This window comes from Rissa tridactyla, chromosome 5 (genome assembly GCF_028500815.1).
Source record: "Rissa tridactyla isolate bRisTri1 chromosome 5, bRisTri1.patW.cur.20221130, whole genome shotgun sequence".
Lineage (NCBI taxonomy): Eukaryota > Metazoa > Chordata > Aves > Charadriiformes > Laridae > Rissa > Rissa tridactyla.
Genome location: NC_071470.1, coordinates 12440483 through 12453644, shown reverse-complemented (window position 1 = coordinate 12453644; position 13162 = coordinate 12440483). Strand labels below are relative to the sequence as shown.

At 41.4% G+C, this 13162-nt stretch overlaps 1 long non-coding RNA gene across 8 annotated transcripts in view; it reads right to left on the bottom strand.

The window, feature by feature from the left end:
- Positions 1-713: 713 nt before the first annotated feature.
- Positions 714-13162, bottom strand: part of LOC128910563 (uncharacterized) — a 33631-nt gene continuing 21182 nt past the window's right edge. For 5 of the 8 annotated variants that reach the window (XR_008466764.1, XR_008466768.1, XR_008466761.1 and 2 more), the window contains 4 exons: positions 11480-12351; positions 6440-9947; positions 3947-4173; positions 714-3592 (listed from right to left, as the gene is read on the bottom strand). This is a non-coding gene — a long non-coding RNA (uncharacterized LOC128910563). Of the gene's footprint in view, positions 3593-3706; positions 4174-6439; positions 9948-11479; positions 12352-13162 lie in introns of all 8 variants that reach the window. The other 3 variants (XR_008466762.1, XR_008466763.1, XR_008466765.1) reach the window with 3 other exon arrangements.

Below are 13162 nucleotides of genomic sequence, written 5' to 3'. Positions count from 1 at the left end.
CCACAGTGTGGGTCTAGTCACAGCCCGGTGCTGGTGGAGCAAATAAGGGGTCTCAGGTCATCTCCCACTGCCACCAGTAGATGATGTGAGGAGCCTGTGAAGTGCAGAGTCACTGCTGTCAGGGGCTGCAGACCAGGAAAAAAATGCAGCTTGACATCATGTCTATGGACAACCTTTGTAGCCTATGTTCAAACTAGTCTCCAGCTGAGCTGGAATCACCAAAAGGAGCGCTGAATCTGGGGAAGAATAAGGCTACTAAGTATACTGCAGGGATGTACTGGTAAGGGACTGTTAATGGCTCCTCCATGTGTATACAAAAAATACAGCACTGGTGCCTGGAATTTCACAGGTTTAGGAAAAGGTTGGCTGAATTGTGTATCTGTTTCTTACCACTCGTCTGCCATAAAGTATTTTGGGAAAGAGTTTATATGACAGGATCCATCAAGCACTTAAATGCTGTCCTTGGGAATCTGGGAAAGGGTCATCACATATCCTGAAACCTGGGCCAGACTGTGAATGTGGTCATGCCTCTAACAGCATCCTTGAAAACATGTCTTAGTTCTGAAGGTAGTGAGAGAAATTAATTTTGAATGTAACTGCATGGATTTTACTGGGTTTTCTATAAGCTGAAGCCGACCAAGTCTTTCTCTGATGGAATTTTAAAACTTTGCAGTGAATTGAGATATACGTAATCCAGAACATTCATTGGTGTTTTGAAAGTTTTGCTCCGTTCTTTCGTAACAAAGCTGGTATAAACTTGCATCTCACATGCAGTAAATGCAGCAATTATCTCAGTTATAGCATGTTCCAAAGGACATGCTGTTCCATGATTGACCATTAAAATACCAAACCAATTACGCTCAATTCATGTATCATTTAGGCAACACAAAGAATTTAAGAAAGAAAGGATATTAAAAGTGAGTTTTATATAGTTTCCATGGTGATCGTACTAAAAGCAATAACAATAAGCTTAAATATGTTTTCATTTACAATATCTTTAAAGGAACTTGTTTGGTTCAGACACACTGTGTTTACTCTATAATTTTTGTCCCAAATCACCAATTATTATAACGTGTAGCTAAATTGACATGGCAGTATTGTTCAAACACTTCAACAGAGCACCAAAATAGTTCAAAGCTTGTTTCTCAATATTTTTATCACAGCTGATGTGCACTTTAGAATGGGAAAAGGTTCCAAAAAGGCAGTAACATTATGATTTAAAATCGATGCCACGGTTTTGCATTAGGCTGTCTTCCAGAGTACATTTTGCTCTCTCTGTTTCATTACAGAATTCAGGAGCTTATCAAGACACAGCTAAACTTTGTACAAACAAAGACGATGCATTGGCACCTTCTCAGGAACCCCACAGCAGATCAGAGTTGTGAGTATTCGTATAATGGTAAGGGCTGGAGGGACTAATCGATATACAGGATTGTACTGCTAGCTCTTCGGCCTTCTTTTGAAAATAGTGCAGAAATTGCTTCATCTTTTGAGTCCCCCTGCAACAAACAGCATTAAGGAACCGTGTGGTAGCGTGACGAGTATAAAGTAAGGCACAAAGATTTGGGGGGGGTTGGGTCATATGAGATTTGCGGGTTGAACTTCACAACCTTCAGACATATTCAACTATTTCAGTGACTTCTAGCAGGATGGAAGCCCCTTGAAAGGCTTTACTGCCTCTCAGAGCGAGGTAATAGAGCCAGTACTTGTGCCTGCCCGGTATAACCAGCACAGATTTATATTCAAAGCTATGCTTTCATTTGAGCGTAGTGATGTTTTGCTCTAGTGCTTGCTTTCTGAATTTGGACGAACACGGTAGTGAAAGTTCTACTTTGCAGTAAAATTGTCCTTCTCTCACTTTCTGGTGACCAAAGTTAACACTGTATCTCTGAGAGGATCTGCTGTCTCCACTGAGCTGGGAAGCAGTGGGTGTGAGTGATTTAGATAAGAGAGGTAGTTTCTGAATTGCTCTCTGGCAGGCCTATTCCCCTCCATGGCAGGGGGGAGCGTGGCCTGAGGAAGTGTATCTTTCTGAGCTCCCTCTTTGCTAAAGGGATAGAAATAAGCTCGCTCAGAAGACAGCCAGGAGCACCTAAAGCTTGGTTTCTGTGCGGGATGGCCCTGCGGAGGAGCTCATCTGACTCCTCCCGCTACGAGAGGTGCTGTGGAGATCAGCCATACCATGCTGAAACAACATTTGTCACTAAAACCCTTCCATCCACACATGCTTCAAACCAGAGCCAGAGCTGCGTCTCTGGGCTTAGCTGAAGAGGGGAACAAGGTACCTCTGAAAAGCAATTTGGGGTGAGCGTTGAACAGCCTAGTCTTGGCCTCTCAACTGGGGAATGAGGTGGGTTAAGGCTTTCTGAAGTTTTGCCTGTCACTAACTAGTATAAAGTCACAGCATGCGCATAAAATTCTTGTATACTTTTTAAAAGTCAGACAAGACTAAATTACAGTGTTCTTCTGTGAATTATAAATGCTGCAGCCACCGTTAGCTTCCAAGACATGGATCAAGCCGAATGACATCTGGACTCTGAGGTAACTTTAGATGAAAATGCTGCTTCTGTACTTGACCCAGTCTTCTTGGAAGCTGCTCCTCCATAAATGTTTAATAATGCACAGTAACTGCAGATACCCGCCAGCTGGGATACGGATGCTTTTGTTCATGTGCAACTACTTACTTTGAAAGGTTGAGACAACGCTAGGAAGGCCATGGTGCTTGAACTGAGAAATATTCATGGATGTTTCTCTTTGACTCCCGCTCCCACACTTGACTTTTGGCTGTCTTTCCTCAAGTCTGCGTGAAAATCTGCGCTTTCCAACAGAGCTGAGTACAACTGCGCACGGTCATGTGCAAATGCTCAAGGACGGTGGTTCAGGAAAATGTCTGCATATGTTCTGAGACAGCACGAAAGGGAAGCAGAAGCAACATTGATTTAGCAGTTGCTACCGCAGTCCCAGCCTCCTTGCCAGAAGGAAGCTTTGGTTTAGGGGAGCTCTGAGGTAGGAGTTCAATTCTTCTGTTCCAAAGCTGTTTCTTGCTCAAAGCACATTTACTGAGGGTTTTCCAGAGAGGGACGTGGCTTTGCTTTTACATGGGATGTTGGATTTTGGCTGATGTGTTTCAACTGACTACGGTGGGATTTTGTATGCAGAAACTTACTACAGCTCATACGGGAGGACTGCAACCTACTCGAGAGAGTGAGCTGCTGTTGCTGGGTGAAGTTCTCCATTCCCACCCTGTAGAGGTCAAACAGCTAAATCAGATGATTTTTGCCAAAATTTCTTTTCTTGATTTTTTTTTAGCTTGGAAAAAAGAAGCAACAATCACACAGTGATTTCAAGCCCTTTTTAGTTCTTTGTAGCTTCTCGGCCTCGGCCACAGTCTCTGTGGCTCAGGTTTTCCAGGCAGTACGTCGTTCCTGTAGGCAAAGTCCCCCACTCTTTTCAACTCTAGGTTTGTCTCTTGCCACCTTTGCTGTACAGAAGGCAGCTCTTCCTCATTTCCCCTAGTTGATGGTGACCCCATCTCTGCCTCATACAGGGACAAAGTAAGAATTCCTAAGCTTAGTACAATTGCTGGAGGGAGCTGTTGAGGAAACAAGAAGACAGGATTTTGACCCTCTCAGAAGCACATGATGTTTCGCTATATCAGGGCAAATGGCCTCAGTTTGGGACAGATTTGACCCAGAACAACACTTACCTGCAGCTCTAGCTGCTTCACCGTTCAGCAAAGCACAAAGATCACGAAGAAAACTGTCTACTCAATGTCAGAGGGTTGCGGTGACCCAAATGAGAGCCTGTACCACTAATAATTGGTTTAAGTGAGGAGGCTCTGAGTAGTTGCAAACAGCCTTTTTTTCTTTTATAGGGGGAGAAAAAAGCAAACTTGTAATACTTCAAGTGCTGGGGTGTGTGTGGTCTTTTCCTCACGCAAGCTTACCTGAAAAGTAATTTCTGTGTTCATAAGCAGTCTGCAGTTATTTTAACTTCTTTTTCTTGGCTGCCATTCTAATATACCTTCTGCCCAGTATCAAAGTGTGCCGCACACATGTAACTACTCAAACAGCAAACGGGGGTTATCTCAGACCACATAGCCAGCAGCGCACATGCTGTTTTGCACTCCCATCTCTAATATAGACAGCCTTTGCTTGACATAATACACCTTTGCTGTAGAAAAAAAAAAAGACATACCTTTAATAACTGACAGTGATTTGCAATTAACTGTAAAGTGCAAATAACTGTCCCAATTAAAACACAGGAAAAAAGGGCTTTTAGATTTTTACATAGCATTATATGTACCCTATAAATCCTTGAATTAGATATTCCTCGGAAATTACTTGCTGTCTAATTACAAGCAGCGGAACATCTTATAATGATATACCTTTGTTTTCTGACCATTTCCATAACTACATGGTGATAGGGTCTTCTGCTTTGGTTTGCTCTGACAGATTCAAATAAAGCAAACATGGATGCCTCTGAGCTTTATTTTTCTCTACTTCAATTTAATGCAGATTTTTATTACTGGATAGCACCACGGTGTTGTGCTTTGTGTGTGAATGCTAAAAGTGAACATTTAGTAAACGAAAGTAACAAGCCAAAAGTTAAAAGTGCAGTTTTGTTGTTTTCACCATCTTTTAAAAATACATTAATTTTTACACTAAAAAGTACCATCACTCTTCCTTTCTATTTTACTTCTCTTTGTACCAGGGGGAGAGGGAAGATTAGACTCTAGATTAGACTTATGAAATTTCTGAGTCTGCCAAGAAGCCGTTGCTACGATTCTCAAATGACATAGGACGAACCCCCGGCATGATACATTGCCAGCGACCTCGGTGAGGCTGCGAGTGCCCCCACCACTGCGCAGAAGGGATATGGGCTGTGTAGATACTTGGTTTAACCTGCCATATGCAAGGAAAGAGCCTGTGACCATCCAGAAGCTTGTGGAGTACCAGAGGCGTGAACCATTGCCAGTCCAGTTCCTCTTGCAAAGATCTTGCAAGATTAATATCTCGCTGGTACATGCTGGTACAGAAGAGGAAGAAATGGGCTCTTGCAAAAGTTCCTCTTGCAAAGTTCTTGCAAGATTAATAAGCAAACATGCTGGTACAGAAGGGGAAGAAATGGGCTCTTGGAGCCCGAGGCTGCCCGCCGTTTTATTTGGCCACTTTCCTTGGTTTTCCTTCCAGGCAGCCAGTACAGAAGAGGCAATACTGCCATATGCAGAAAACAAGTTTACCTTTCATAAGGTAGCCTGGTTCAATAAGACCATATCAGTTTAGACCAGCAGAGAATTTTACATATTTCTTCTCACTGAGGTTGTTATCAGCCCTCCAGAGCACTACGTTATTACTTTTTTTCAATATAGAGCACAGATTGCTTTTGAAATGCTGCTGCAGTTTGTCAAGCAATGAAGTTGGTTCTTCTATAACCAGAATCGTGCAGAGGAAGCTTTCAGAAAGCAATAACTGGAGTTCTGTGCCTTTAATGTGCCTGTAATTTTTTAAGATGAGTATACGTTACTGTCAGCAACTTTTATAGCCAAGCCATCAGACAAAATATTGCATGTAAACACACTAAAGCCTTTAAGGAGAGGGTAATAAATGTAAACTATGATGGTTGTAGGCTTTTTGATGGTCTATTTTTAAGAAAAATCCCCTTTGTGACAACTGTATCCCTACTGATAGTCTCAACCAGGCAGACTGGTTTTGTCTATTAGTCAGCAATACATGTACTAAAAATATTGATTCCTTTGATAGCAAAGCAAAAATCAATGAAGCTGAAGTCAGGGATAGTTTGATTTCTATTAGAGTCTCAGTATCATGCGAGGTGAGTTTTCCTCTACTGATTAGCACATCTGAGTCTGAAATATTGGTGATTTTTGTGAGGGGAAGATTTATCATTTTAATAATCATGCTAGGTATTTAGTCTTCCCATGTCTCCAGGCTAATTTCAGAGAAAACAATGGTGAGATAGGAGACATGTGGCTGTCTAATGCTGCAGGCAGATGTGATTAGTTTTATACTAATTTTTCAAGTGGTACATCGTGGTATTAAACTTGCTAAACACGCTTGAGGACAGGACATGGCAAAAAGGCTTGTGAAACCACTCACACACTTTAAAGTGGCATTATCAAAATTCCAGCTCCAGCCATTGAACTCCCTGAAAACAATAAAATATTATTGGAAAATTATCTTCACAATTCTACAGGCCTTCAGATAATGAAAAGTACCATCTTCCTACTATAGTAGCAGCTTATATCACTGGAGGACACGTCCCCTGCGTTGTGAACCAAACCACCAGACTTCTCAAGCAGCTCAAGCAGCTTGCTGGTTAGAGGTGGAATCTGAAGTCATGGGCACAGCATGATGAGTCCCTGTTAAATTCAAGCTCTGTCGTGTGTGCTCACTTACTGGAAAACCCAAAATCACTTAACGTTTCTTATCTGGGTTCTTTCTCTTCTTTCTGAGCAGTAATGCCACCGACTAATCATTCCTGAAGAGAGATCCCTCGAGAGAAGGCTGCCATCTGTGTCCCACACTGGCTGCTGTATTAGGAGTCTGCTGTTATATGCACTCGGTGTCTGATCAGATTTCATGTGCCTCGAAAGCCAGACAGCCTGCAATGGGATACTCTTAGGCAGTTAAATCACATTAAATATTTAAACATAGAATTTGACATCATCCATTAGGTCTATTAAAGAATCTCACTTCTCACTGCCAGAACTAACCACACAGCTTACATGACTTTTAAAATGACTAACTCTTTATGCTTCTTATGCCCTCTGTGAACAAGTTTCCATGGTGGTTTCCAATGTTTCCACAATACTGCCGGTAGTTTCTGTGAAAGTTTCTAATCTTGTTTCCACTGAAGACAATGGCATTTAATTAGTTTTGTACTGTATGGGAGAAGGGAAATAGTAATATATGGTAGAGAAATTAACGAGCAAAACTGGATGAAGGAAATCAAAACTTTTCTTAATTTGTCAGTAAAATTCGAGTTCATCAACCAAAATTTTTTATAGCAAGACCTCTTTGGTCTTATACCAAATCACTGAGAACCCCAAAAGAGAGGCAAGCCTTGCCTTGCCGGTTCTTGCAATGAACTCTAGCAGAAAGAAATTAAATAGCTTCCCTGTGGCCTGATTGACCCTTTGACACTGATTACAGTGTCAAAGCCGAGGATTACAGCCAGGTTTTGTGACTGTCAATGCTGTCTTTTTGTTGGTAAGGATGTCTTCTGTCTTTGGAAAATGCCACAGTGCTCTTGCTCAAAGGACTCATCATGACTCCAGTTCTGCTCCATCTGAAATCAGTTAATATTAAAGCCCGTACTCCACACATAAAATAATGATACGATATTGAAACTGTATTTTACTTTCCTAGAAAGATTGGCAGCACTCTGATAATAATGAAAGCCCTCTGCATTGTGGATTTCTTTTCCCCTTAAAATATTTAGGTTTTATCTCTAGATAAATGTCTTTGCTGCTTCTTGGATCACCAATTCTTTCTGTGGCTTTCATCAGAAAGAAAACTTTGTTCCTGTTTTGTCTGATTTCATAATCTTGTAGCCATCCTTATTGATTCAGGAAAAAGGATTGCATTATGCTCACCCCATTTCTGGTTTTGAAGGCTGTTTTCTTCTATGTTTTTGCAAGGCTCTGGAAAAGAAACTTTTGTAGTGTTTACCTACACAGTGTTCTTAAGTTTAGTATTTCCTCTACCTTAATCTCTTGAGAAATTATTCCACTTAAGAAATTATTCAACTTTCTTTATTTTGTTACTATTTAGGCCATTTTCAATGTGTGATTTCAATGGGAGATTTCAAGAAAGCAGAGCAAAATACCACAATATTATAATTTTTTTGCTGGATCTGCAGTAGATGGCTGATGTGACATTGTGATAACTTTGAAGCAACATTGAAGCTGAAGTTAAAAAATGCTGCTTTCAGGGGATGTTGACATAGAACCTTTGTATACAAAATGATGCTATGTCAGAAAGTGGGGTGTTATACAGTGACAACAAAAAAAGATGAGAAATTATATTTAGGAAAACAGAAACAATAATTTTGGGGTTTTTTTAAGGTGAGAAAAATTGGTATGTTTTGGTTTTTCTAAAAAAGCATTTGTCTGAAGAAACGTAGTTTTATGATTTATTTCAAAGAGGTGGGCAGTATCGCTCATATATTAATCACTGTCATAGTTCTAACTTCATGGTGACTTCTAACCTAAAGGTAACTGCAGCTGGCAATGTAACTTCTAAGAGCAAGTGTAGGAGGAGAGAGGTGTGACAGGAGGGTATGAAAGTAATGGCAATGGGTATTGTCTTTGGTCCAGTAAAAACAACCTACTGCTTCAGCTACATGGTCTAACTGTAGGAACCTCTTTGGGATGAGCTCTGAGGTGGCTTTGCCAGCATATCTGGGAGGAAGCAGAGTGTATCTACTGCTTAGCGTACTCCCCAAGGGACACTTACCTTCTCTGGGGTGGACCTTGCTAACTTCACTTCAGTTTTTCTTGAAAGGGTTGTAGCACCTGTCCTCAGAGACCTTTGACGCTGGACGTGTGTGGCTGAGTAGCCTTAGAGTAAAAAAACCTCCAGCTGCTCACAGGACACAACAGGGGTGGTGGCTACCAGCTCCTGTGAGCAACCTGGAATTCAGTGTGCTCTTGGGATAGCTCTAGAAGGCACCATGGGTCCCATTGGTCTGAGAGTCTTCATGGTACACTGTCCTCCCTGCTCTATAGAGTAACTGCTGTGAGAGCAGGAGTCCTTCTGCACAAATTAGTCTGGGGGGGTTGTCTCCATGTCTATGCTTCCAGTTGAAATCAACTCAAGTCTTTGCCTCATTGTTTGGTAAAAGGCTTTTTAATTTTTTTTCTCCAGTGTATTAACCGGAGACTTGACTGATTTTTCCTCCCAAAGGGAAGATGTCTGTGGTTTCTCACATACGCAAAACTGAGGGCGATAAACAGAAAGAAATATAGCACTGACGCATCTATTCAGGGAGGAAAAAAAATGTCTTCAATTGTACAAAATTGACTATTGGAATCAGATACTTAAAAAATAGGTTGAGCTTGAGATCTTCTGAAGTTGGCCTTTTCAAAGCTAAGAAGAACCTTCTGGACACAGGCTAGGGATAAGGTAGTAAGGTCAAGGGGGGACAGAGAAATATCTTTGGTCAATATAATCACCACAAGGAACTGAACTGAACCAGGTTCCTTCTTCAGAAGTTCACCTCTGCCCTCTTTACCTTGACCCTTTGCAGCTTTCTCACCTCTCTCTTGTATCCCCAGCTCCACTCTCTTGTCTGCAAACCTCACACCTTCGCCATCTGGGCTCTCCTTTTCTCTTCAGCCTGCCTCAGTGCTTATTAAAAGCTTCTAACATGTTCCAAAGTTATATGAAATATAAGAAATATCGAGATAGTTCACTCCAAGAGTGAACTTTACAGTATATTTTGTATCATTCTGTCTTCTCCCAACTATAAACCATTATTCGTAGAAGTAATTCCATCTCAGTTGCATTGCTGTGCTTCGTAATAGAGATTTTCTTTTTTCCTGGCTTTTTTTTCCATTTGGTTTTGCCTAAACTTTTCCAGACTTCCAGTTTTGCTCCACTTTTGCTTCTCCGAGTAATTTTGTTTTATCTTTTCTTTGCTTTTGAAGCTCTTCTGCTAGTGCCCTGCTTCATGATCTGAACAAAAATGACCTTTGAGGAGGCAGACAATCTTGCAGTCTTTGCTTAGTAAAGAACTGATTGAAAAGCAGCATCCCATTTCCTCTGAAAATGTCTGCTTTTTTCCTCTGCTAAGCTTATGTCAAAAGAAGGGGAACACTTCTTACATTTGTAGCACTTTCCAGTTTCTCGACGTGTTTGTGCTGTTTGCTGCTGCCGCATCCAATCTGAAGGACCCACTACTGCTGAGGGATTTCATGTTATACGCTAAAGAGAGAACCAGCAAATACAGTAACAGTTTCAAATACATTGAAACAGTGAAAAAGCACAGAAGGAAATAATTACCACTTTATTCGTGTTATTAGGCTAGACTGACACAGCCCCTTTCAGCAAGCCATCTGTCTTCGATTAAAATGGAAAGGTTTCTCATGAAATGATGCGTTTGCAAGGGGTTCACAGCTGCAGAACCAACCAAATCTTTTAACAGCTGTTCAGTCCGAAGAGATCTGGACCTTTGAATGAATATTCTTGAAATGGTGCTTTGCTTCAGGTATTCTTCTGTGGTCTCAGTGGTTAATAGCACTGTCACTGGCGAGCAACATACTTTTTGCCACTTGGAAAGGTCAGGAAGGAGGCTAATGTGAGCCTGGCCAGCTGCCTGGAAAAATGGCCGTTTAAAGCAAGGCCAGAATGGATTGTATGTTACTTTTTGTGCTCTTGTTGTTCTAAATTTACTAATGGGGTTATCAAATGGGACTATGGGAGGAACACCTGGTGGAGAGGGTGGGGTTGTATCACCTGAGAAGGCCTGCTGTCCAAATATATCCATGCTTTTTACCTTCCCAAGCCCATCCCAGGCTTTCAAATCTATACGACGTGAGAGCTTGAGATTTTTATAGCTGTTAGAAGACTATGACTATGCACAGAGAAGGGCATTATGTGATCACTGACATCGCTTAGTCATGGCTCTTGCTTTACCACCAGGCAGCGACAAACAGGAGTAACAATCATGTTCAGTTAGTAATGAATGCATTTCAGACTCCAACAGTTTTGTTCTTGTCAGGTCTCCACTGTCTTTGTTCACTGAAAAGAATGACGAGTTTACTCTTATTTGAGCATTCCTCTCAAATGTGTTTGTGTTTAGTAATATCTTTGTTTGAAGCACAGGAAATGACAGGCTGCCAAAAAAAAAGGACTAAATATTTATATAGCAGTCCAGAAAGTTCATGGCGTTGTGCACAGGGATAAAGATAATCCATTTATTATCAACTGTCTTATTTAAAAGGCAAACAAAATGGCTACCTCCAGAGATGATTAATATGTCTGTGCAACTAGATCATGTGCACATTGTCACCCCAGAACTAGGATATAAGAAAGCTGCGGCTGCTGTGCCATGCATTTACACATAGATAATTAATCCATCAGGACCAGCACACGTCCTAATTGAAATGTATGCACAGATCAATACCATGCACATGCATAATAACACCAGCACATCTGGATCTAGGTCTTCTGCTAGCTAAAAAAGCCTGGCTGCTCTCACTGCGGGTTTTAAACCAGTCAGTGAGACCCACTCTGATGTGAAGACACCTTTGGCATCAAGCTGGTGGGAGCAGCAGCAAAATCACCTCAGTCCCATGGGACTGCATCTAGATTGAATCTAGATTGCTATGGAAGGTGGACCAAGCTGAGTGGGGAAGGACAGTCACATTGCTCATCAGGGACAGGGATTCACCTACCCAGCCAAAGCCCCAGCAGCAGCAGAAGCAGCCAACCCATGTCACCCAAACTCTTCGTACCCTGGCTATGTCTCCATTCTTCCCCTTTCTTCATCTTTCCAAGGAATATGTTAGGCACGGATTGGTGTTGGACCATCATTTCTGGGGCAGCACAACTAAATTTGTGCTGTAATGTTAAGAAGCTGTAAGTTTGCTGATATGTCACATTCTTCTACTGTAGAGGTCTGGTCTTTGGTCTGATGCAAAGAAGAGGGGAAAGGGCTCGTTCTTGCAAAGCATGATCAACTGGATGTGTATGAGCAGTCCTGCTAAAACCAGCAGACTTGTAGAGAAAAGATAAGCACATGCAGTAGGGTTTGCAGAATCTGAGATTGCCTTTTAAATATCTATTTTGGATTTAAACATCTATAAGGATTGGATACCCGGTTGCTCTGTCAGAAGGGTTTCCCTCATCTCCAGGTAAAAGAGGTGGAAGATCCTGTTAGCTCTTGTTCTGTACTTGAAAGTCTTAAGTTAGTTTTGGAGCCGAGTCCTGCTGCAAGAGTAGTCCCAGATGTGAAGATCTCAGGGCTGCCATGCTTTGAGGTCACCTGAGTCTCTCATTCTTACAGCTTCAGGTGCTCTCACCGACAGCCTGAAAGGTCGGGTGTCACTGGCCTTTGAGCAGTCTTTCTGATGGGGTATGGGCCCATATACAGTTTGCCTGGGCAAGGTGGAATGCCAGCTAGCAGACTAGACCTCTGACAGAAATACGAAGAAAATATGGTGTAATGGGTATGTTCCCATCAGATGCTTCGGCCCTCACAAGCCACATAGTCTGGTGACAAAGTGTGCTGTCAGAATTCCCACATTTCTAGCAAACCCTGCTTCCTTCTGGCCCTGAGTTGTGACTGAAGACAATAGATGACATTTCATGCAGAGGTGTGATCAGCCTGAAAGTAAAAGATCTAAATAAATAACACATAACCAGTCCAATTCCTGGAAAGTGAAAATGTAGTGATAAATGGTACTTCGGCATTGGCTATCACTCATTCTGATGAAAGTCAGTGGACCATGTTACTTGACTTAAATGGGCATTGAGAGGGACCGTTAAAATGTAACGGTCCTTAATTGAATCATCCTATCACATATAAACCAACGTTCCTCCACACTAATTTTCTTAATATGCTTTTTCTGGTCTATGTTTCTATATTTCTTTTTCCTTGTTCATTGACAAGGAAATGAGAATAAATGGATTATTCAAACAGTTTCTGCCAGCTTCCCCAATGTAATGCACTCACCATCACCCCATTAATTAGCAGTCATATAAACACAAATAGGTAAAATACAATCTTTGTCAGTATGTGAGTTGATCTTGAATTTTGAAATGCTGCAGAAAAGAACTAGAGGGAAAATCACCTTGGATCCTCTGTTTCCATTTCCTGGTATTACTTGTTTCCGAAAGAACAGCATATACAACATATTAGCCATCCTTTTCCATTTAAATAATTAAATTTAATCTTCCCAGAATTCTGAAAACAAGGTCAGGCAATGCCTTTGTTAATGGAGAAATGGTGTCTATTTCTTGTGTATTCCATCCTTTATTCTGGAATTGTGATTACTTCCTCCATTACACTTGATGACGCTAACACTGCTTTATGTTGTTAGCTAGATATTTCTTCTTAATTTGAACATTCGTGTTACCCAGATCGTGTTTAAAAATCAAGTCTTACTTTCCCGACCCCATAATAGAGAAAGGGTTCA